This window comes from Mustela nigripes, chromosome 1, assembly GCF_022355385.1.
Source record: "Mustela nigripes isolate SB6536 chromosome 1, MUSNIG.SB6536, whole genome shotgun sequence".
Taxonomy (NCBI): domain Eukaryota; kingdom Metazoa; phylum Chordata; class Mammalia; order Carnivora; family Mustelidae; genus Mustela; species Mustela nigripes.
The window spans coordinates 7763255-7782800 of record NC_081557.1 but is presented as its reverse complement, the minus strand read 5'-3'; the positions used below and the strand labels follow the sequence as shown (position 1 = coordinate 7782800).

At 61.2% G+C, this 19546-nt stretch overlaps 2 protein-coding genes across 3 annotated transcripts in view; one reads left to right on the top strand and one right to left on the bottom strand.

The window, feature by feature from the left end:
* Nucleotides 1-19546, bottom strand: part of MACROD1 (mono-ADP ribosylhydrolase 1) — a 141779-nt gene that overhangs the window by 77847 nt on the left and 44386 nt on the right.
* Nucleotides 1-19546, top strand: part of FLRT1 (fibronectin leucine rich transmembrane protein 1) — a 77861-nt gene that overhangs the window by 45293 nt on the left and 13022 nt on the right. Inside the window, exons 2-3 of one of the 2 annotated variants that reach the window (XM_059402995.1) lie at nucleotides 13767-14686; nucleotides 17586-17667. The gene's annotated coding sequence lies outside the window, so the exon portion shown is untranslated. The remainder of the gene's footprint in view (nucleotides 1-13766; nucleotides 14687-17585; nucleotides 17668-19546) is intronic. The other variant, XM_059402986.1, reaches the window with a different exon arrangement.

Sequence of the window (19546 nt, the reverse complement as noted above, 5' to 3'; positions counted from 1 at the left end):
GCCGGCAAGGGCGGATGAAGGCTTAGCTCCTCATTTCTGGTGCCAGGGAGTGGTGGGAGGAAGCCGGGTCGTGTGGGCAGGGGAGTCCAGGCCTCCCTGGCAGCCAGCGGGAGGGCTCTGCTTGCCGGGGAGGCCCACCATTTGCCATGGCCTCCATCGCCGCCTGCCTGCCCCGGCCTCCTACTCTGCTCCTCCCATGGCCACCTGGGCCTTCAGTGACTCCCCAGCCCCCTCCCAGGGTCCCAGGAGCTCTGTTACTCAAAGTTACTCAAAGTGCTCGGCAAAAATAAAGTTGAGCCCCCTGGGGAACTCCTCCAAGTTGAGTTGGTAGCAGTTGCTGCCTCCTCTGGGAAGGGACCAGGCCAGGGCACTGGGGAGCTGTAGCCAGGAGACGGAAGGGCGTCAAGAGGCTCAGCGGGCAGGCAGGGCTGGGGAGGGAGGAGCAGCAGGGACTCGGGGGCAGAGAGGCCGGGCCCAGCCTCCACTCTGCTCCTCCAAGGCAGAGAGACCTTGGATGGGCATGGCTGCTCTGGGAGCTGCCGATCACCCACCAGCGGGGGAAGAGAGGCTCCTGGTGGGGGGCCGGGATGTAAGCCTGAGGGGATAAGCCCACCTCTCTTGGGAGACAAGCCACCTCCCACCTCTCCTTCCGCTGCTCACCCAGGACAGCAGAAGGCTTCGGCTGTGAGCTGTGGGACGCCTGAGTCCCTGTGCTCCCAGCTCAGGGGCTCCTCAGCAGGTACCCGCACATGGTCCTCCCTGCCCCGGGGGTGCTCCCTGCACCTCCACGCCAGCCCCGGGGCCTCTGTCCCCATCTGTGTGGCAGCTACCTGCAGGGCCCAGCCCTGTGTCCCACGCCCTGGGCCGCCAGAGAGGGGCTGTACACCATCTGCCTGGTAACACCACCTGTCCCTGTGGCTTCAGGCCTTCCAGCCCTTAAACTGGGACTTTCTGAGTTTCAGTTGCCTTGACTGTGAAATGGGGAAAATATGCTTCCTCAGAAGGCCACGAAGAGTATGAAACGAGTCTGTGCGGACAGGAAGAGACTGAACATGAGTCCTTCGCACGCAGTAGGCCCTCTGTGGGTGGAGACAGCCGTTCTGTTACTACTCGAGATCGTGGTGTCTTTACAGTCACTGGTGGTATTGGGGAAACTAGCGAGGGAGAGTGAGGCCGGCCCCACCTGGTGGGCAACAGTCCCGGAGAGAGAAGCGGAGGCTGTCGAGAGAGGGTCACCCAGAAAGAGAGATGTGGCCAGGGACCCCGGGGCCCATTCCTCTGAGCTCCTGGGGCTCCCCGTGGCTGGAGGCAGCCAGATGCCATGGGTGTGAGAGTCCGCGGGTGACCAGGAGGTCCCACGGCAGGCTGGGGAGTGATGTAAAGGGACAGCAGGCACAGCCTTTTGAAGTCCCATGGGCCTCAGAACAAGACGATGCTGGGTGGGTGACAGTGAAGGGGGTGGCCTTTTCCGTCGGCTGAGAGCAACCATGGGTTCTAGGTCAGAATGAGCAGGGCGCTGCCTTGACTCTGCTATTTACCAACTGCGAGATCGGGGTGAGGGGGCTGACTGTCCCGTGTGCCCAGAGTCTGTGCGGAAACCAGGAAGGTCCCAGGCAAACCAGGGCCTGTGGTGACCTCCATCTCTGGGCCTGTCTCCTCACCTGTACCACGGGAAAGCAGCCCTCCAGGGGGTGGAGTGGGACCAGGATTCGACCCAGGAGAGGTCCTGGGAGAATCAAACCAGACCCAGCAGGGCTCATGGGCTGAGCGCGCGGGGCTCCTCCAGGCCCTGGCTGTCCTCGGGAAATGGATCCAAGGGTGTTTTTCCATCCAGGGGCCTAATAGTCGGCAGTAATTCACCGTCGCGTTTCCCGGTGGGTAGGAAATCCACAAATAAGTGAATTCAGGCAGCAGGGCACAATTATGGAGCCCAGTGCTTTATTTCCCCATCCCGTCTCCAGCCCTAGCCGGCTTCGGGTCGATAATAATTTATGTCGCAGCCCCCGCAGCAGAGGGGAGGTGGCCCAAACTGGTTACGTGGGCTTGGAGTCCCCCTGCCTGTACCAGCGGTGTGCTCACAGGAGGCTGGGAGGAACGGGTGGGGACTGGGGAGGAGGGGGACGTGGAGGCCGTGGGCAGGGCGGCCACCAGCCAGGGGAGACGCTCTGCAGCCTCAGGCCTGGTCCCTGACCACCGATTAGGCCCACCACCGTCCATGGCAGGGGCGTCGTGGGGACAAAAATGGGGCCGGGGAAAGCATTGGGTCTTGCCCCCACGCAGTTTGGGCGGTTGTCCTACGCCCAAGTTCCCAGGGAAAACCTAAGGGGGGAAAGTGATGGGGGACCAGCCCAGCGGTGGCCTTGGCCAGAGTCACCTCCACGGGACACTCAGAGTAGAATGCAAAGCAGAGGAGTATCTGCTGGAGGCAGGGCCTGGCCTCTGACCTCTGGGCCAGTTAGGGGTCTGTATCGGGGACCCTGCCGGGAGGAGGGGGAGAAGGAGAGAGGGACCCTGTACGGGTGGGGCAGCTGACACTCGCAGCGGCCAGGGGAGGGGGTGCAGGGTGTCCCCGGGTCTCCGCGAACAGCCCCCCCTGCAGGGCGATCGAGCAGCATTTACCCTACTGCGGAAGGAGCCAGGCTAGGATTCGGAGTTCATCATTTATGTGGCTGATTTCACCATGTTTCATGTTCTGTCATGTCTCCCGCCGTTAGAATTTCATTCTTCCCTCTGGGGACATTTGGACGTGAAAGAGGGATGCTGTGGGGGCGGCGGCACCAAGCTTCCCCGGGTCCCTGGGCCGGGCCCGTGCGAGGGCCGAGGGCCCAGGGCAGGCAGGGGAAGCAGCTTTACAAGAGAGCTCGTCTCGCGGGCGACAGTAATGACAGCTAACTCCTGTAGGTGTGCGGAGTGCCGGGGCCGGGCGTCTGTGCTGCCTGCAGTCCTCACCACAGGCCTGAGGGCGCGCCCCTCACCACCCCACCTCGGGAGTGTGGGAACTGATGCCCCAAGATCTCACACGCAGGCCCCCAGTAACACAGGGGCTGGAGCTGCCTGAGGGGCCCGACTCCCCCTCTGACTCCAGGCCGCTGACCACCTAGTCCTCCGGTAACAGCCCTCCTAACCCCAGTGCCGTAGGGTGGCCACTGGGCCCCAGCATGGTGGAGGGCTTGTCCAAGGTCATCCAGGGCTGAAGCGCCGTCCCTGTCCCCGCTGTCCAGCCCCCCTTTCCTGGGCCTCATGGCCTCTGGCCTTTCTCTCAGACGGAGGCCTCTCTCTGTCCCCGGCTGACCCCAGCCACACCTGGGGAGGCCTCAGGCTCCATCTCCTGACGGGAGCTGGGCAGAAACCTCACTTGCTGAGAGTGGACAGGGGAGAGGTCACGTGGCTGTCCAACCTTAATTAAAGGGGCCCCTCCTGAGGACCGGGGCCGACAGCACGCCTTGCTGTACTCACAAGGCCCGCCTGGGCCCCTTCTCGACTCCCCACCCACCAGAAAGTGGGACCACCTTCCTCCTTGGCCTATATTAGGGGCAGGGGATGTCCCGGGGGTAGCTAGTGGGTTGAGTAGGGTTGGCCCCCGCCCTGGCCCCTGTCAGGGGCCATGTGGCCCTCCGGGGTGGCCTGTGGCATGGCACAGCCTCAAGGCCAGCCACTCAGAGAAGCCTCCCCTTCTCTTGTCTTTCCGCCTGGCTTTTAAAAAAAATTAAACACGGATGGTTTCATCTTGGGAAAATTAGTATTCCAGGCAGGGCTGGGGGATGTGATTAGAATGTCAAGGCCGGAGCCACGGAGCTGTAAGGGAAGGGAAGAGGGGCTGTGGCTGGCAGGGGCCCTGGGTGGGGACCGAGAGTGCTGGCCTGCCCAGGAGGCACGATGGGCCTTCCAGGGCAGGCGGCTTCTAACCCGCCCGTGTCCCGATCATGGGGAAGGCTGAGGCTGAGCGTGGCCAGTGGGGCTGGCAGCGAGTCCAGGACTGGAGGAGGAGGAGGAAGTACTGGGACAGCTTAGGGCAGAGACTGGGCAGGACATGTGGCCCCAGCCCCGCTCCCCTACCCCATCCATTCCCCCTCTCATTCGGCTCTCATGTGCTGAATGTGTGTGCCTACTACGTGCCAGGCACTGAGCCAGATGCTGGGAGGCCAGGAGCCAGGGACACACCTGTCCTCAGCCACCAGATGTCCCTGACACAGACCACTCCTGGGGACACAGCAGGCACTCACCAGAGACTGGTTCGCTGGACATGTGAGGGGTCTTCCAGAGTGTGCTTTGAAGAACAGGTGAATCTTGGGAGGTTACCAGGTAATTGCTGGAGCAGATTTAAAGTGCCATCTTTGCAGCAGGACTTCTCAGGGCCTTTAATGTATGTTCATTGGAGGGGGTCCTGGGTGGCTCAGTAGGTTAAGTGTCTGACTGTCAGTTTAGGCTCAGGTTGTGATCTTGGGGTGTGGGATGGAGCCCTGAGATAGGATCCGGTCTCAGTGCAGAATCCGCTTCCTCCTTCTCCCTCTTCCTGGGCCCCACCCACTCATGCCTGTTTGTGCACACGCTCTCTCTCTCTCTCAAATAATTAAATAAATAAATTAGACGTGCTCATGGCCCTGTGAACCTGGGGGGAGGGGCACACAGCCCGCAGCTTCCACTGGTGTGAGCACAGCCCACTTGTCCCCTGGCCACCCAGGAAATGCTGGTGTGGACACAGAGCACGGGCACAGCACCAAGATGAGTGGGTTTATACCCGGGCTCCACAGTGGACCCACTGGATGACCTGGGCGGGCTCTGGAACGTCCCTGTTTCCTCAGGTGGGAAGTCGAAATGGTCATAACAGGGCCCGTGGGCTCAGTGAGGGGGGTTCACCTGCCTCGGACTTCATACGGGCTCTGTGTCATCCACATGGGGCATCTGCAGGACTCTGTCAAGTTAGCCGGGTTGTTGTTGCTGCGGCTGACACGGTCTGTGCCCTTAAGAGCTCACAGCCCAAGGCGGGGAAGACCATTAGAACCCAGGGTGCAGGGCGCCTGGGTGGCTCAGTGGGTTAAGCCGCTGCCTTCGGCTCAGGAGGGATTCCACTAAGGAATGGAATCCCTCCTGAGGGTCATGATCAGGTCATGATCTCAGGGTCCTGGGATCGAGTCCCGCATCGGGCTCTCTGCTCAGCGGGGAGCCTGCTTCCTCCTCTCTCTCTCTCTCTGCCTACTTGTAATCTCTCTCTGTCAAATAAATAAATAAAATCTTTAAAAAAAAGAACCCAGGGTGCACAGTGCCAGGGCCAGGGTGGGGGGAGCCCGCAGAAGATGGACATGGGGTTCAGCAGGGGGGTGACAGAGTGGCTGTGGGAGCAGGCCTCAGGGCAGGAGGCCTGGATGGCCAGGCCCTGCTGGACGTGTCAACTCCATCCGGCCCCCCTGCCCTCGAGGGGTCTTCCATCCTCAGACTGGCACCTCCTGTCAGTGGTGGGCTGGGCCATCATTGGGCATCTCTGTTACTGATTTCTTCCTTAGTGGAATCCCTCCTGGTACGTTTCTCCTGGTCCTTCTAGATCCCGGTCCTCCCGGAACAGGTTGGTCTTACTTCTATAGGTCAGCTGTCCAGAAAGCCAAGGACAGGAGGTGCTGCCTTCCTCAAACAGCCCCTCAGTCCCTGCCCCAGGGCCTCCGGCCCCCATCACTCCCCCCGGGGGTCCTCTGTCCTGCAGCATGGCTGTGCCTGTGGTGGGGCCCAGCACTGAACAGGGCTCCGGTTTGGTCTGATGGGGCGGAACCAGGGAGGAAGCAGGGTGCATGTGACCGCCTTCCGTGCCCAGTTTGTCCTCCCTTTAACACAGCCTGTCCAGACCCAGGAGCTGGGCCCCTCCGTGCCCGCTCCAGGCAGCCACCTAGCTCTGCAGGCACAGAGAAAGCCGGGCTGATGGAAAGCAGGGTGCCCAGGGAGCCAGCGAGGCTAGGGACTTCCTGATGGAGGGGACACCTGTCAGCCTGAACTGAAAGGTAGGCTCCTGAGCGAAAACCTCTCGAGTCACCCCGTCGGCCCCCATCTGAGCACAGGGAGCCTGGCAAAACTGTTTGGTTACTAACCTCGTGGGGCCGATGCTAGCAGCTGAACATGCAGGTGCAGAGGGAAGGATCATTTATTTCTGGGAAAAGTGGCCCAGGGAGGCTGACCCAGAGGCCAGAGGCTTGGCAATGCTGGACTGCCAGCTCCTCGTTTACCAGGATTCAGAAAGTCGCCCACCCTCCCATGACCATGGCATCTTTGGCTGTCCCTGTGGTCCCCAGGGGGGCTGGGGCCCAAGTGCCTCCTCCCCTAGGGTACACGCAGGGCAGGGGCCTGGGTTGACTTTAGCCCAATGCCCCCCAACCTGGGCCTGCTACCGGGGCAGTAAGGGCCTGGGTTTTGGTGGCCACAGGTCCCAGCAGCCCCTGGGCAAGGCCAGGCCCTGTAGGTTCCAGGAGCAAAAGGGGCCTCGTTAGAGACAGCTTCAAAGAGCCTCGTTATTACAAAAGTGTGCTTTGAACCCTTCTCCTTCTCTCCTTAAGGCAGCCTCCCCAGTGAAAAGGAAGGTACACAATGAGCCGCAATGAAGCAGCCTCGGAGGAAAGCCAGGCGTCTGCAGGGCAGAGAGGGAGCCCCAGTCCACCCTCGCGGGCCGGCATGAAGTGTGGGCTCCCTTTCTTCCTTTATTTTAAACGGGCTCTCTTTTTCCCCCTTCCTCCTCATTCAGCGGGTCTCTCAGACTGTGCTTTAAGTCCTTTTGAAGTGTTACAACCATTTTCTCCTCTTTCAATTAACAAGAAAAGGAAGCTAATAGCTTTCGGAGCCACTCGCTGTAAATATTAACAAAGTCTGGCCGTGCGGCTGGGGCGAGCAGCTCTGGGCCCGCATGTTTACGGGAAGGAGGGGAGGGGGTGGGAGATTTCGAACGCGGAGATGAAAATCCCTTGGCACGGGCTTCTGTGGTTCAGGGAAACGGGAAAACTGGGAGAGCCAGGCGAAAGGGCGCCCGTCCCTGGGGGCCAGAGGCTGGCGTGGCCGGCGGGAGGGAAGTGGAGACTTCTGGAAGAAAAGGCAGCTTCCACCAGCTGCACCCGGGTAGCCTGGACGGTCCACGTGCACGGCCTGGGATCCGTAGCTTGTGGCTTTCACTACGGTCAGGGGTAGAGGTCCTCATGGGACTGGCAGATTTTTAAAAAAGATTTTATTTATTCATTTGAGAGAGAGAGGGCACGAGTGTGTGTGGGGCACGAGCAGAGGGGAGGGGCAGAGGGAGGAGCAGACTCCCTGTTCAGCAGGGAGCCTGATGCGGGACTTGACCCCAGGACCCTGAGATCATGACCTGGACCGAAGGCAGATGCCCAACTGACTGAGCCACCCAGGCACCACTGGAGGACGGGCATTTGAATACAGCATCTGGAGGGTGGGTGCGGAGGGTCCCCAGGGTACACACCAGACCACAGCCCCTTCCTCTGTAAGACGGAGAGCTCCTGAAGGAACCCAAGACGGGGGAGCAGGCTGAGGGAAGCAGGGGGCAGGGGAGGGGAGCTGACAAGCCCTTGAGCGGAGCCTGGGTTCTGAAAGCTCCTGGGCCTTTTCCCCGGGGCCCCTGTGACACCCCTCCGCCAGAGGCCGCACACCTGCCAGACACCCCTACAAAGCGTGGCTCCACACAGCTGCCCCAGAGCACCCACACGCAGACCATGTAGGACCCGTTTCAGAGCCAGGGTGGCTGGGGGCCCCCACTGAGAGCACAAGGAGGCACTGGTGGCCCAGGGGAGGGGGCAGGACCAGATCTTCTGCCTCCAGACTCCACCGCCCACTACAGCCGAGGGCCCCGGTGTGGGGAATGCATAGAAGTACGCCTATTTGCTGGCAGCACTAAGCTCATCACGTCCTGGGATCCCCCAGGGCTGGGTCACAACAAGGCCTGCGGAGTAGGGCCAGGCCAGGAGGCAGCCTCCTTCCTGGGAGCCGGTGGGCAGGGCGCCACAAGCCTAGAGCAGGCCTGGGCTTCCAGTCCTGTCCCCTGTCGTGAGCAGGCAGGCTCCTGCCGCTGTGCCGCTCCCTGTAGGCAGAGGGGCAGGCCTGTGGCCAGCGCTGTGCTCCTAGCCCTCCTCTGCCCTGCTTGAGAGGCTGAGAGCAGCCGTCCGGAGCCCACTGAGCCTAGTGCTGGATGGAGGCTGGCCTTGCCCCTCGCCGTCCCCCATCACCCTGGCAGCTCACCTGGGCTTGTTTTGGGGGGGGGGGTTTCCACCACCTGCCCCTGCCCGGAGATTTCCAAGGCACACAAGCATTCCAGGGGCAGGGAGCCACTCTAGATGCCTGCCTGCTCTTCTGTCCCGTTGCCGCCCAGGGACAAGAGCACCTGTATGGTGATCTTTCGAGTCCCTGTTGCTCAGCGGCACCATGGGGCCCTGGTCAAACCCGGCCTCCAGACCACCCAGACGGGGCAGGTGAAGGGCTGCCAGGCCTAGCAAGGCAGGCAGGCAGTGAGCAGGGGACAACAGTCTGGGCTTGTTTGGGCCCTGGGCTGCCCTGCCAGCCCAGCACCAGGAGACGGGAGTGGATTCAAGGCCACCTCTGTCCGTAACTGCCCCCACCCCCAGGTCCTGGTTTCAGCTCACACGCAGAGGCGGGGAGAGGGGCGAGAGGGCGGGCGGCCGGGACATCCAAGTCCTGCGTCTTTTCTCCGAGAAGCTTGACCCAGAAGAGCAGCCCCTTGGGACCCCAGAGCTGCCGGCTGCTCTGCCCCGCTATGACCCGCCTCCCCTGCTCAGGGGTCTGTGTCTGAGGGTGGGCCTGGCAGGCAGCAAGGGCTCCCGCGGCTGTGGCTCCCCCACCCATCCGCCGAAGTCTGGGTTTTGTCAGGAAGCGGTTTAATTAGCAGAGCGGAGGCTTGGGGTTCGCGCTGTGCACGCAGCTCCCGCCTCCGTCTCTTCTCACCAGCGATGGGGTGCCGTGCTGCAGTGCCAAGCCCGGGGGCCAGAGCAAGCGAGAAGGGGGCAGGGTGGGCCATCTCTCAGTGCAGAGGGAGGAGCTGGAGCCTCTGTACACACCCCCTGCAGAGACCTTCTGCTGTCCCCGCCCCCCAGGGCCCCCAGACGCACCCCTCCAGGCAGGCTCCGAGCCCCACAACAGGCGGGCTATGCGGGGTGTTGTTTCAGTCCACCCCCCACTAGCAAGGAGCAGAACGGGGCGGGAACCCACTGGGCCTCCAGGCCTGCCTTCAGGGAGACTGCCTAGCCATTCCTTTCCTCTGAACCCCACTGTTCTCTGCCCCCAGCTCAGGTCCCCACCCCTGTTCCTGGGGACACCGTCCCAGCTTCTCACTGGGTCCCTCCCATGCACCCCAGCACCCTCCAGTTCTCCACGAATGTCCAGTCATGCTTCTCCTTGACTTAATATATTCCCTGACTCCCCAATGCCCTTGGTAGGAAAACCAGACCCCTCAGCAGAACATTCAAAACTCCCCCCAAGGCCAGAATCCCATCTCCCGTCAGCTCAGATCCCTGCCTTCCACTAACTCAGAGCTTTGAGACACCAGCCTTCCCACCACCCAGCCCTCCCACTCTGAGCCTTTGCATATGCTGTTCCCTCTCCCTGAAGTGCCCTTCCTGCCCCATACCTACTGTGAAGTCTCTGTTATGGGAACAGTCCATACACCCAAGTGGAAAAGCTCTCCCTGCCCTGTGGCCCCCAGACCACCGCCCACTGCCCCCTGGAGGGAGGGACACGGCCGTGACAGCTCCCAGGTCCATGCAGCCACAAGAGAGGAGTGACCCACACACTGCAGTCACTGTGGGGGAAGAGCAACAGGCCCCGTGGATGGCCGTCCTGGTGGGAGGAAGTCAGCAGCCACAGAACAAACTCTGGGTTTGAGTCACAAAGAGCCCTTTCATCTATACAGGTCGGATACAGATGCTGACCTCAGCCTGGAAGTCCCAAATAAAAGAAACCCTGGGTCTCCTCGCTTGCGCCAGCTTTGACCTGCTTGCGACGATCTAAACTCTGCCCTCTGTGCCACGGGGCAGCTCTGCCCGGGAAGGGGGGAGCAGGCGTGTTGTTCATTTAAAATACCACTCGACCTAAGTTACCAGCTTAAAGCCCACCTGGGTCTCCAGCAGCACGTACCAGGCATCTGATTAATGATACACACATAATAATCCATCCCTAAGAGCCATAGGTTGAAATGAAGCAGGAGGGCTAATTGCTGATACAGGAATTAATGTCGGTGAGAACCGATCCTCAGGGCAGCGGGGGACTGCAAAGCCAGAGTGTTTCCACTTCAGGGCCAGAGGTAGTGGGGGGAGCCCTGAAGTCCAAAGGTAGGGCCAGGCCCTAGAAGATGGACAGGATAGGTAGGTGGTTGGGGGAGACCCAGCCACACCTGCCCCCTCTCTAGCTTGCCCGAGTTCACATGTGACTATCACAACATGGGAGTCAGGGGAACCCCAGAACCACAGCACGGTGTTGCCTTCCCCATGGGGCTCCCAGTGATGCACCCTCCCAAGCTGGGCAAGGTGGGCTTTTTGCTCCCATAGGGCTCTGTGTGGGTCTCACACTGTGGCCCTCCGAAAACCAGTGGCCTTCCCACTGGACTTCAGGCTCCTGGGGGACAGGGGCTCCTCTCTGGATCCCACATCTTGCATGGTGCCAGGAGCAGGACTCGATGCAGTACATGTCTGCAGGATGGAGGGAGAGAGGGAAGGATGGACGGAGGGATGGATGGACAGATGGATAGGTGAACAGACAGAAAGATGGACAGGTAGATGGATGGATAGAGAGATGGAGGGAGAGGGCAGTGACAGATGCATGGATGGATGGACAGATGGAAAGAGACAGGCAAATGGATGGAGAGACGGGGAGAGAGAGGGACTGATGTGTGGATGGACGGACGGACAGACGGACGGATGGATGATTGCATGAGAAGGCCTCAGGAAACCCAAGTTCGCTCAGGGCAGGGGGCCCAGGGGCCACCGTGGGTTTGGTTGATGGCATGTTTCTGTTGCACCGAGACTCCGTGTCACGCAGAGAGGGGGACTGGCCCCGAGGTCAAGGCCCTGGCTGTCACATGGGTTGTGCGACCTTGGACAAGCGCCCCCTTCTCAGTGTCATGGTCCTCCCTGCCCTGCCAGCTCTACTGGGCTGTCCCCAGGCTCAAGGGAGATGGCAAAGCAGAAATGACCTGGGAAAGGCGGAGGCAGTTTGTCCCCCGCAGACAGTGTCTCTGTGCGGGGCAGATCCGGCCCAAGTGGAGTGGCACAGACGTGTGGGATCGTGCACTTGGCTCCCTTTCCCCCTCTCAAGTTTCTTTTAATACAGTTATGATGCTATTACGTATAACAAAAAGTAAGACTGTAAGCATCTCAAGCACTTACGAATGCAAGCTTTTATTATGTTGACCCCAAAAATGGTCTGTTTGGCAGAGCTGAGACCTGGAGCCTGTCGGAGCAGGGAAAGCCGAAGCAAGGGGCGGCGAGCACAGACTGTCCTGTAGGGGGCGTACCTATGCGCTGGCCACAGGGGCCCTGGGGCCGAAGCGGGGCTCCTGGGGCAGAACCCTTGGACCGCACAGATTCATTCTGACCTCGCTCCATCCGAGCACTAGAAGGTCCACACGCCGCACTCACTGCAGCCTGGGCTTCTCGACCCCCTCGCGCACCCACTGGGGACGGGAGATATTTGCAGGACGGCGCATTGACGTATTTATTCCTGGGCTTGTCAGGGAGCAAGGGTGGCTTCCAGCAGTTGCCGCTACATACCCACACGCGGGAGGAGCTCTCCCCTCCCAGGCACAGCCAGCCAGGCCGACCCAAGATGGACAAAGTCGGATGGCTCCACCAGGGGCCTTGCTCAGACCCCATTTTTCTCAATGAGAAAGGAGAGTGGGGGGGGGTCACAGGGTGCATCTGTGAAGCCTCTACTGTGTACAAGGCACTGAGCCAGGTCCTGGGGGATCTGACTTGGAGAAGCAGAGGTAGTCCCTTCCTGGGGGCAGGGAGACCGCTCCTTTCAGGACACTGTGGGTTTATGGGACCACGGCCCCCCAAGGAGGAGGGCGGCCCAATGCAGGAGTGGAGGGGTGATGCTGGGCGGACTCTTGCAGGAGTGGGGACGGTGTGGGGGAGAGGCCTGGAGCAAGCCCTGCTTGGGCATTCCGGGGACTCCCGATGGACACCCGCAGGGGCTCCATAGGCTGCGGAGGAGCTTTGCCTTTATCCTGAGGACTGGGAAAAGGGCCCAGCGCTGGTGGGGGAGGGAGCCGCCCTCCTTGATTCTTAACTTCAAAAACGGTTCTTAGCAGTTCTTTGGCAGTTTCTTTCTGTCGTGGGGGATCAGCAGCTCTGGCCGGCTGGAGCCTCTGGGCTCCGAGGACACGGCCACCATCCTCCCGAAACACGGGGGCCCCAGCCCCTCCGCTCCCACCCGCAGCACTACAAACCAGTTTCCCCACCCTGCCTGGCAGGGAGGCAGATGACCTCACTGGACTGTCTCCATCTCTCCCTTTCATAGAGAAATTACGCTTTCTAATTAGATGAAATCACGCGGGGGTGACAGCAGTAAGAACCCGTGCCATAGCCTGGTACTCACCCCTCATACAGGGACGGTCCTGACCTCCCCTCCTGCCCAACAGCCCCCACCTTGGAGGAGCCGCACCCCGTGTCCTGGCTCGCACCTCGGCTAGCAGCAGCCCCTGGCCATGCAGGACCCATGGGGCTGTCTGCTTCTTGGACCCCCTTCCTCCTGGGGAGGCATATACCCGGTCAGCCTGGTCAGCCCCGTCAGCCTCTGCCTGCACCCTACCCCTCGTCCCCTGTGCACCCCACCAGGTCGGGCGTCCAGGGGGCAGTGCACTCAGCCCCAGTCCGGGCTCTGGGCTTATGAAAACATGCACCCCTAAAGATCCCTGTTTTTATGTGTAACCATCCCAGACAACCAGCGTTTCTCAAATCAGCCACCTTCGGCCCGACAAAGGCGAGTGCCCAGATGCAGCTGAGCCCATCTGGATCCGATTTCAAACCAGAGCTAACACTCTCAGATGTGTCATAAAAGCCCTTTTCCAAAGAGGGGCTCCTGCAGGGGGAATACGGACACCGGGGCACCGCAGGGCTTCGGCATGCCACGCTAATGAGAGGCAATCCGGAGGGCTCGGTTTTGTTTTGGATTCTGAGGACCGGCCAGCCCTACCCCCCAGGTCTCTGTGGAAGGGGAGGATGGCCTTCGAGGGCACTGGGGGGCGTGGAGCCCTGACCCCGGGCCTAGGAAGTGGGGCGGCTGCAGGAGGCAGGCCGGGGACTCCGAGACCCAACTTCCCCGCTTCCCCGCTGCTCCTGCTTCCCACGGCGAGGAAAGGCAGTGCTGCTTCTGGAAGCCGAGGCCGCAGTGGCCCAGTTGGATCCTTTGAATGACATTTTGCGAGAGGAGCAGGTGCTGGGGGGAAGCGGAGCCAGTGCTGGGCCAGGCAGGCAGCCCCTGCACGGCCAGGAGCCCTCAGAACTTCTCTTCTCTTTCCAGTCCCTCCGCCCCCAGCAAAAAGAAACCGGGGAGCTTTGAGGAGGGTGCTCTGCGCGGCCCCCTGTTTGTTGTCTGGATTTGAGACAGGCAGGGAGATGATGGGGAGTCCTCCCCGCCCCCCTCCGGCTCACTGGAGAGCAGTTTCAAGAATGCGGGGTCCAGGGGGATGGGAGGAGAGGGGGCCGCGGCCCAGGCTGCCCGCCCCTGCGTGGCTCCTGATCTCCCTGGGTTTAATCGCTTGTATTGTTTTTTGGCAGGTTGAGGAGGCAGGGAGTGGGTGAGCAGGACTCCTTTTTGGACAGACAAGACCAGGGGCTGAAGCAGGAATAACTCGCCCCTCCCCCCGCCTCCCCGGCAAGGAAACCTTCTCCGAGGCAAACAGGAGAAGCCAAGCAGGGCTGCGCGCCCCCCCCAACATCCTTCCAAAGAGAGGGATGCGGGGCCTGACGGCTCAGCGGCGCGTGTCCGCAGCTCCAGCCCCGCGGTGAACATCTGAACTCCTCAGCGGGGTAATGGACCCCCGCCTGCCCCCCCGGAGACGCAGCCTGAGTGGCAGGAATACCGAGTCTTTGGAGAGTGGCTCCCTCCCAGCTCTGCCACGCAAGAACGCTCTCGGCACCGGAGCCCATTCTGCCAAGTGACTTAAAGGGATTAAAAAAAAAAAAAAAAAACTTGGTGAAGAAAAGGGGGTAAAAGCCACGAGGAAGCCTTTCAGAGGAGGCGGCGAGGCCGACAGACAAAAGGGCAAAAGTTGAAAGGGGACAGCGAGAGGCCACCTCGGCAGGATGGACGCCGGGCTCTAGGGCATGCCTGGGGAGCAGGAGCCCAGAACCCCCTCGGGTTGTGCACGGGAGTCCCGGGGCTGCAGGGGGTGCCTCGGCAGGCCCCCCATGCATGCCCCTCGCTCCGGGGGGAGAGGCCAGCGGCGGCTGGAGCCCAAGGGACAGAGTGTGCTACCCCAGGCCCGCGACCACGTCTGAGCGTGAGGGGCCCCGCAGAGCAGAGTGCGGGGCGTCCTCTCCACTCCCCGGGGCGCCCCTAGCTCCACGCAGCACCCCAGCCCTGCGGCCTGCACCTGAGTGCCAGGGCCGCAGGGTCGGCATGTGAGTGTGTCCAGGCCCACCTCAACGGGAAGCATCCAGAACAGAGATCCCAGACAGGCCCAGCAGCTCAGGAGGTAAGGCTGCAGATGGGCTGCGGGTGGCCCGGGAAGGCCCAGTGGCTCCTCGTGCCGGAGACGGCTGCTCTCTTTCCCGCTGGGTTGCACTGGGGCATCAGAGCTCCCCGGGTCTGCAGCTCTGCGCCACAGCCCCATACAGACCATCGGGCAACCAGCAGTTTCTGCTTGCCAGGGGAGGGGTCTTCTGCTACCTGGCGGCATGCTGTACCCCCAGGTGGGTGGGTACAAGGGTTTTCTGGAGTAAACCACTGCTCCAGAGCTGGGGTGGGGGGGTGGGGGATGGGGTTGGTGTCTTACTTTGAGCCCCTCTGAGTTCTGCCCAAAGCGGGCAGTCGTGAGGCCTTGGGGGAGGCAGGACCTTGGGTGACACTGGCCAGGGCACCTGCTGCCCTCCCACTTGGCTGGGAGGACCCAGGTTGGGGTTGGGCCAAAGCCACCACCCGAGACCTCACACCTGCTGGTCCTCAGGCTTCACTGCTCTGGCTTCCAGTCAGCCCTGCTGCTGGGGAGAGTGGCTTGCTGGGGGCCCCGGGATGGGCACACAGCAGGCCCGAGCACCCCTCATCCTCACTCAAGCAGCAAATGGCCAGGGCTGGGCAGGTGGAGAGCTGGGTCCTGCCTGGGGGCAGGGGGGTGGCTCCACTCTTCCGGGCTTCCCAGAGGCCCGGAGGGAAGGCTTGTGCCTCCCTAAACACAAATTCCAGGCCACTTCCAGCAGCGGCGCCCAGGGCAGGGCAGGGAAGCCCCAATTCATTACCAAGATGGAAAATGACACTTCTCTGCACGCTTCCCCAGGAGAGGGGCTGATTTATGACTGCGCCAGAGCCCGGACATTCGTCAGCGCCGCGCGACGCGCACGCCGTCTGCGGGGGCATTAATAGCCGTGTTATTAGCCACCGGCGTGAAGGATGCCCTGCGGATCGGCTATTTGCTGTTATTTATTATGAAGGCGCGCCAGCCCAGCAGCGGGGCCGACGGGCGTCACCATCGCAGGGAGTCTGTGCTTGGCCCTGTCCACCTGGACTCCCCTCCCTCATCCCTACCACAGGCTCTCCCACTGTCCCATCACTTGCCCCTGCTCACCTCCCAGCCCCGAGGAGGGGTTGGGGTGCAATTCCTGGAGCCCACAGCTGCTCCCCAGGCCTGCACCCCTAATATTTATGGAGAGTCTGCTCAGCGCGGGGCTCTGCCTATGGTGAGCTGTGGAGCGAGTGTCCTTTCATCCCGAGGCAGAAAAGCAAAGAGAACCAAACTGGGGGGCCAGGCAGACATGGATTGGTGCCGGGTCCCTCTTGTTACGAGCAGTTTGACCTTGGGCACATCCCTTCCCCTCCCGGAGCGCGCTCCCCCACTTTGTGCGCTGGGTACATAGGCCAGCTGGAGAGGTGAGGAGGTCCTGGAGGGCCTAGCCTGCCGCGGGCGCTCCCTGGCCAGCTATTGCCACTAATGGGGCCCCCCATCTGGCCAGAGGGGTCTGCAGACCTGCTTATGGGGGGAGGCAGCCCCCATGAATCCCTGTGTGAGCTGGACACAGTGCACCCGCCCCCGGTGCCAGTCCTCTGCCGAAAGGGTTTGAGAGTTCAGGGCCACGGTCAGAGAAGGTGAGCGCCGTGGGGGAGGAGTGTCTGCGGCTGCTGGACCAATCCCTTCTGCCCTCTGGGCCTCAGTTTTACCTCCCCTGGGAAAGGCAGACAATCTCCAAGGTCCTGTGACTCCCCGATTCCAGAGTTCTGATTGCTGGGGGGGGACCACCCTTGGGCGTCTCTGTGAGGTGGGAGGCAAGGGGCCTCCCAGAACGTGAGGCTGACTTGAAGGTAGAGCTATGGTCAGGCAGTGCCAGGCCAGTCCCCCACTCCCAGAGATGAGCGGGGCGGGGCGGGTGGGCAGGCAGCCAGACGTCTTCCCCAGGTTTCTCCCTCCGGGGCTGAGCAGGGCCCCCTGGGCAGCTGAGAGCGCAGGGAAGAGCACTGGACAGCGAGTCCAAGGCCTCGGTCTGTGTCCAGTTCCTCCACCACCGGTGGCACAGTTCAGACCAGTCAGTCCCTCTTCCTTTCTGGGCTACTGGGCCGAGGGTGCCTGGGTGGTTATCCCCTCCAGGGCTGGGGCCGAAGTGGAGCCAGCCTCTCTCTTCTCTCTCACTGCCTGTTTCTAGGTTTCAGATTGCGGCGGCCTTCCCTTTGGCATCTTCATTCACTCATAAATTCACTCACTCATTGACTCATTCATTCATTCACCAGATGCTTATCAACACTCCCCTGCCAGGCTCTGGGCTAGGCTGGTGAACGGGACAGAACGTATCTTGGTTTAGAGGAATTTACATTCTGGTGGGAATGTTTGGACCATCAACTCAGGATAAGAAGGGGATCTCTCCAGGAGCAGGGCCTGCGTGTGGTGGAAGATGCCGCACAGCTCCCAGGGTCAGAGGAGAGCACCACCAGCCAGCTCCCAGCCTCTGTTTCATGATCCTGCTCCTCTCTCTTGGCCCCTGGCTGCCTGGATCCTGCAGGCTGCTGGGAAGGCCAGCAGCACTGACCCTACAAACCCCGGGGTCCCCTCCCCACTGCCCTTCTCTTCCTTCCTTCTGTTCCTTGCCCCAGAGAAAAGACATCAAGCCCCTCTTCTAGCTTCTGAAACTCCCCTGCCCTTTCCTTTTACCTTCCCCAAAGGAATAAAGCCTGCGTCTAGGCAGCCTGACTAAAAATGCGCGCAGACAGACAGAAATATCAGGAATCGGGATATCTTATTAAATAACGTGGGGAGAGAGGGAGAAACAAAATTACACATGTCTCCTTTCATCTCCCCACCCCCTCCCGGCCCTGCATAGTTTAATATCCAACACTGTTATCAATATAATTAACCTCCTAAGACACAGTTTTAAAGTCTTGTTTTTTTAAAGGGATTTGCATTCTCTGAAGTTCAGGACATCCCGCCGCCCGGCACCGCCCAGACGGCCTACGCAGCAGCGAGGTGAACTCGAGGTACATTTTTAGGGGATTTGCATACCTGTCTGCAATTACCGCCAGTGATAACAGCTGATGCATAATGCATACAGCATGAAATTAGAAAAATAATTAACTTTAGGTTTTAAAAGAATCCCCTACCACCAACCCCGGCCCCCACCCCACTCCGCTCCCCCTTTTTCTACAAGTTCTCAACGGCACCTGTGGATGAGAACTGGGGCAGTCCCAGGGCTCACAAGGGCCTGGAGGGTCATGGCAGACGACTCCCTGCCCGAAGGCGGTGCCTTAAATGTGTGGTGGGCTTAGAGCCCCCTGGGCCTGAACAAGGGCTTGGAAAAGGCCCGCTCCCCAGAAGTTCCAGCTCGCAGTTCCCATCTGGATCTGCCCGGGAGCGCTGCCTACCGCTAAGACGGGCATGGTCCCCTGTTGTATAGGCCACTCTGCAGGCCCTCTGCTCAGGCCTGAAAACAGCCATCGCTTATCCTCCCAAGACCCAGGATAGGCGGATCACTAATAGTCCCATCTTACAGAGGAAGGCCTGAGACCCAAGGCCCCCCTCAGGTGGATGGAGATGCTGGACTGAGCCCGGGCGGGCCCCCTGGGCTACTGGCCTTACAGGGGTGGGGATGGGGGACTTCCTGGAGGTCGGAGGGATGGGGACGGGGGGGTGGCAAGCTCTTCCAGCCCCCCACCTTGTGGCCCACCTCCTATGGTATTGCTTCGAGTTAAGCTGGAGGGGTAGTGCTGGCTGGTGGGGAAGAAAGCGGGGGTCCCTCACTAATTTAAGCAAAGGTTTAATTTAGGAGTCATCATGGGTGTGGAATGAACTTGTCTTGGTGAAGCTCCTTTTGGGGCCAGGGTCTCCTGCCTTACCCCTTCTGGGCTGAGGAACTGCTTCTGTCCCCAGCCTGCCCTATATACCCTGCCCCTGCCTCGGGCCCGGCTCTTCTGGGAAAGTCCTGGTGGCGGGGGGCATAGGAAAGGGAAGGGCGAGGGGCTCCCTAGCTCAGCTGTTTGGGGAGCCCTGCCAAGACAGGTGGGCAGTTGCCCGGAGAGGGTCATGGGAGCACCTCGGGGTCCCTCCCCGGGACAGGGTGAAGCAGCCCTTCTTTCTAAAACCACTTGGTCCTGTGCTAGGCGCTTTGCACAGCCCCTCCGCTCTTGTCCTTCCAGCAGGATGGTGCAGATGAGGAAGCTGAGGCCCAGAGACGGGTCACCACCAGGCACACCGTCAGGGACTGGTGAGGCAGGATTCAAACCTAGCTGTGTTGTCCCCTCCTTGCTTCTAGTTCACGTGCCTCCTTCTTGGGGTGAGCACCACCTGGAATTCTCAGATTCCCAAAGTGGGGGGCTGAGACCATGCCCAGCACTTCGGGGGACCCAGCATCAGGGCACCCCCATGAAAGCTGCCTTCACTGCCTGCCCTACCTTCCCTCTGCTGCCTGGGACTTCCAGCTCCTTTCAGAAACATGCTCGGGCCCCGTGGGGTGCTCACGGCTCACTGTGCCCCGGGAGCCTGCAGCAGTAGCCACCAGCTCCCAGCCTGCATGCCAGGGTCTATGCTGGGCCTCGCGTCCTGCAGCCGCCCCCTGCGTGTTGCCCTCCCTCCAACCTCCCACTTCCCAAGGGGAGTCCCCAGAAGTCCCTGGGCCTCTGGCAGCCCCAGCTTGTTGGGATGTGGGGAAGACACCAGGCTGGGGGTCTCCAACAGGGACGCGCCGCCATCCAGCGAGCAGATAAACGTCTCCCACCAGTGAAGTGGTGGTGAGCAAAGCCGACATGGGGCCGGCTTTGTAGCAGGTCAGGGAAAGCTTCCCAGAGGGGACTCTAAGCTGAGGTCCTGGAGGAGCAGAAGCTGGCCTGGCAAGGCAGGAGCAGGGAAGAATGTCTTGGTGTC